The sequence below is a fragment of the Brachyistius frenatus genome, unplaced genomic scaffold (genome assembly GCF_029030835.1).
Source record: "Brachyistius frenatus isolate BFR_SWC_R1_liver_20210118 unplaced genomic scaffold, ASM2903083v1 Contig_119, whole genome shotgun sequence".
Taxonomy (NCBI): domain Eukaryota; kingdom Metazoa; phylum Chordata; class Actinopteri; family Embiotocidae; genus Brachyistius; species Brachyistius frenatus.
In genome coordinates this window covers 895,001-900,000 of record NW_027210718.1, presented here as the reverse complement: position 1 = coordinate 900,000, position 5,000 = coordinate 895,001, and the positions used below count along the sequence as shown (strand labels likewise).

The 5,000-nt window shown below is 48.5% G+C and overlaps 1 protein-coding gene across 3 annotated transcripts in view; it reads right to left on the bottom strand.

Moving 5' to 3' along the window:
• LOC138629656 (retinoic acid-induced protein 1) overlaps window positions 1-5,000 on the bottom strand; it is a 55,583-nt gene that overhangs the window by 49,018 nt on the left and 1,565 nt on the right. The gene's annotated exons all lie outside the window — the stretch shown is intronic.

Genomic DNA, 5,000 nt, shown 5'->3' with positions numbered 1-5,000 from the left:
GGTTCCAGTGCAATACTTGACAATATGCCTGGTCCCATCACAGACACTCACACACACACACACACACACACACACACACACACACACACACACACACACACACACACACACACACACACACACACACACACACACACACACACACACACACACACACACACACACTTCCTGTGAGCTTCAATGGCTGTTCTATATCCACCTCTTCGTTTCTCTTACATACAGTAACATACGGAAAACGATCTCCGTGTCTGACTCGTCGCTGTTTCCCCATTTTGTTCCAATTTTCCATGTTGCGTTGTGTTTTTCATCTTTCTGTGCCCAGATCTGTCTTTTCTCTCCCTCCACATCTCCCTGATCCCTGCCTCGGCGTCACTCGTTATTTTTTTTTTTTTTTTTTTTTCACCTCGCCTCGTCTCGTCTTCTCCATCTGCCTCTTTTTTTTTTTTTTCCACTCCTTCCAGAAGGATTTTAATTTCTCTTGCTTATGAAATACTTCCTTTCCTTTCGCTTAATTTCTTCCCTCTCTCGCTTTCATTATTTTTCTCTCTGGAAGACAGCTAAACAAACATTTACCTGAACGCGCACACACACACACGCGCACACACACACACGCACACACACGCACACGCACACACGTACAGTATACCAGTGCACTCTAAAGTGCACTCTAACTAAAATTCCGACCTTGCTTGCTGGTTATACGGCCGAACAGCTGTGCAGGCAAATAAAACTTTGCCCTGCATTTGCACACTCACCCAAAAGACTTTAATAATAATGAGCATATATCATCCTCCACATGCCTGCAAAACGGAAAGTGGGAGTGACGTCACTGTATTGAGGAGGAAAATCACCACTGCCCTCGCCAATGCCGAGTGAAAGCCCTGATTATGCATTTCTTCGGCATACACACAGTATCGTCAGTCTGTGCTTTTAACGAACACATGCGTGTGTGTGTCGTTCCTCGCAGGAACACGTGATTTTTACTTGAATATTTAGCAAACTGCACAACAGGTGTATTCTGCTAACAAGCTGTCAGTCTCACAGAGCACACAAACACCGTTTCACAAAAAGCGTTCGCCCACACTTGCGTACGAAGTATCTGCCGGATCTTCATTGCTCGCAGATTCACTTATTAGCATGTGTACGTGCAAATGTGTTCATAACTGATCTTTTGCAAGCACGATTTATTCACCTCTAATGAGCCACATGTGATCAAATACTCATCAGCGATGGGAGATGGCCCCCCCACCCCCTCTCCACCCCTTCCCCCATCCACCCTTGTTCCTCCCCTTTTCTGCCAATCAGCAGCATCATTGCAAAGCAGTGTTGGTTGCAGTAACCCCGGGATAGGGAGGAGAGAGAGTGCAGAGGAAGAGGAGAAAATGACTGAAGGGAGAAGAGGAACAGGAAGAGAAGAGAGGACAAACGAGAGGAGGAAGAGGATGAGAGACATGAAGGACAGTTGATGAACTGCACGGAGCTGGAACCCAGCCAGATCCTTTTAATGAGCAAAGTGCTGCACCCAACACCTCACACCTAATTACACACACACATTCTTTTTCTTTTCCTCTGTCGTGCACGCACGCACACACACACACACACACACACACACACACACACACACACACACACACACACACACACACACACACACACACACACACACTTACACTTGCAGGAACCTTATTTTTTTTTTTGCCTTCCCTACTCTGCAGCATCCCACCATCCAGCACTAAGTACTCCCTCCAGATCAAACAAGCAGCTCACAGTAACCAGCATACAGATGAGCCCTTCCTCCCCCTCCTCCTCCTCCTCCTCGCTTTCACACTCCCTCTCTCATCACAACCCCCGTCTTCTCTCCCCTGCAGTAACCTCTTGCTCTTTCTCCCCCCCCCCCATCCCCCTCTTCCTCTCCCTCCACCTCCGTCTCTGATGTGCCTCACTCTCACGGAGGGAAATACATCAGCCATCACTCGACAAACACACTACGCTGACACTGTCCATGGCTAGTTCAATAAAAACATATTACCTGCAAACTGCATTAGGCCTGAGAACAGGCCACACACACACACACACACACACACACACAGACATGTAGGAACACACACACACACACACATTTGTGCATGCGAGGAGCAGCGGCGTGTAATCAGATCTAGGTTAGCAGCCGCGGTATACTGTTCACTGGAACAGCGTGTACCCGCCCCGTCACACTGCACTCAAGCTGAGCTGCTATATGTGTGTGTGTGTGTGTGTGTGTGTGTGTGTGTGTGTGTGTGTGTGTGTGTGTGTGTGTGTGTGTGTGTGTGTGTGTGCGTGCGTGCGTGCGTGCGCGCGCGCGCATGTGAGGTTTCCTGATGCCCGGGAAGATGGAGACGAAGTATTCACACATACAAGTGTAGAGGAGGACAAGATTAGAGACCAAACTATGTTTGAGTTTCAGGGCTTGGAGGCGACATCATGCTTTGCGAGCATGTGTGTGTTTCTGTGTGTGTGTGCTTTGTGTGTCAGACTCTCCACGAAGATCCACGCACATGTAGGTGACGACAAAACTGTAGTTTCATGTGACCTAAAGAGATCGACTTGCCTCCAGGTGGTGTGTTATATTTCATAAACACGTGCGTTGTGGTGCGATTATCCTTATTGGTACCTTGAACACTTGCCTGCTCATGAGTCATGCTATTATCTGAAAAGCTGTAACTGAGCCTGGCCTACTGATTGACCCATTGACCAGGGGTCTCATCTTCAAACCTTAGAAAGCCACAGACTTTGCTGTGTGGCAATTACTTAAATTAGTTTTTGATACGCAGCACTAAAGCAAGGTCATGCCAAGGGCCCGAAAGTAACTCGTTTGTGGCAAAATGAGTGAGGGCAATATGTGTGTGAGAAAGTGTGCGTGTGCGTGCGTGCGTGCGTGCGTGCGTGCGTGTGTGCGTGCGTGTGTGCGTGCGTGTGTGTGTGTGTGTGTGTGTGTGTGTGTGTGTGTGTGTGTGTGTGTGTGTGTGTGTGTGTGAGAGTGGCGGACTCAACAAGGTCCCATGGCTCCCTTTTAACCTCTCAGGTTAATCCATCCCGTTACGCAGGATCTGTATGTATCGTGTTCGTGCTCAGCTGTCAGGGTACTGTTCAATCACACAGTTATGGTGGACCTGGACAGAACGTCTTTAACATTTCAGACACCAGTAAAAAATAGTTAACAAAAACCACGACAGCAAAGTTCTGAGTGAAGGTTTACCACGATTTATAAAACAAAACACAAATTGTCACTCAAAATGAATACAAATGACGTGCTGTGAGTCATAGGTGGAGTGGACACGTTCATAAACTGTGTGTGTGTGTGTGTGTGTGTGTGTGTGTGTGTGTGTGTGTGTGTGTGTGTGTGTGTGTGTGTGTGTGTGTGTGTGTGTGTGTGTGTGTGTGGTCTGCTCGCTCCCTACAGCCCCACTTGTGTTTGCGCCACTTCTCTTTAATGAGGGACAAACATCTCTCTTTCTGTCTCTCTCTGTCTCTCTCTCTCTGTCTGCCTAATAACCCCGGATAGTAAATAACCATGAGCCTCCGGGGCAATTAGATGGGCACTTGGGGCTTATAGTGCGTTGCTTGGAAACTCACACACACACACACACACACACACACACACACACACACACACACACACACACACACACACACACACACACACACACACACACACACACACACGCAAACTGAGACTACAGCAATCTACTTAAAGATGGTGGTGGAGTAATTGAGGAATCAGAAAGATTACAAGTAAAGGAGGAAAATGTTGTCTTGTCCTTTTTCTTTCCCCTCTGTGTCCTTAATCTGTGTCATTGCTTCTCATTCTGTCCTTTTTCTTGTTGCTCGTCCCTTCTTTCTTTGACCTCATGTATTTGTTTTGGTCCGCGAATGAGAGACAGAAAGGCGGATGACAGGGAGAGAGAGACAGAGAGAGAGAGAGAGAGACAGAGACAGAGACAGAGGGGAGCTTTCACCTTTCATTTCACCGCCACAACGGGGCTGCCAATTTCAGTATGCCCTTTACTGACCATCACGCACACATCTGCGCAGGCACACGGAAACCTGCTCTCCACGCGCCTCCCAATCTCCACGATAATCAGCCTCCTTTCATTGTGTTGCATCATGCAGGAAACCGACTGTTAGTCTGGATGTGTGCGTGAAGGAGAAAAAGTCGGAGGGAAAGGGGAACAGACTTTTTGGTCTGTTTCAGAGTCTGTTTTTGCGCGCGCCAAGCTCCTCCCCTCTGTGAGCGGCGAGTGTGTATGTGAGGTGTACGGCTGTGCCGTGCTGTGCCAAGCCAAGCCAGTGGGCTGGCTCTCGTCTTATCTTTTTCTTTTGACTGCAGAAACATTACCGTTTCACACGCGCGTACGCGGAGTGCCATAACGCCACCGTCAGCTGAAAACATCACACCTGCTGCAGCAGATATTTATAACTAGATTTTCTTTTTTGTCCATTTCTTGTTACTTATATGCAAAGATATATTCCCACGCACGCACGCACGCACGCACGCACACACACACACACACACACACACACACACACACACACACACACACACACACACATTGTTTATGTGTTGACGGCAGCCATGCCGTTGTATTGCTTTAGGGGATCAGCCCCCCTCATCTTCCATTCATGTATTCTTCCTTCTCTTTGCCTTTTATCACTGCCCCTTTCCTGCTCTATCGTTCTCTTATTCTTAGCCTTGTGTGTCACTATCTATTCCAGACACACACACACACACACACACACGCACGCACGCACGCACGCACGCACACACGCACATGCCACCACCGTTTTCTATCTCACCTCTGTTTTCTCTCGCTGACACCTCTCTACACCCTCTCTGCGTTATCTCTGTCGTTACCCCTCCTCCCTGTTGCGCTCCCTCTCTCTCCCACACATGCACGCAAACAGACCTACGCGCGCGCGCGCGCGCGCGCACGCACACACACACACACACACACACACACACA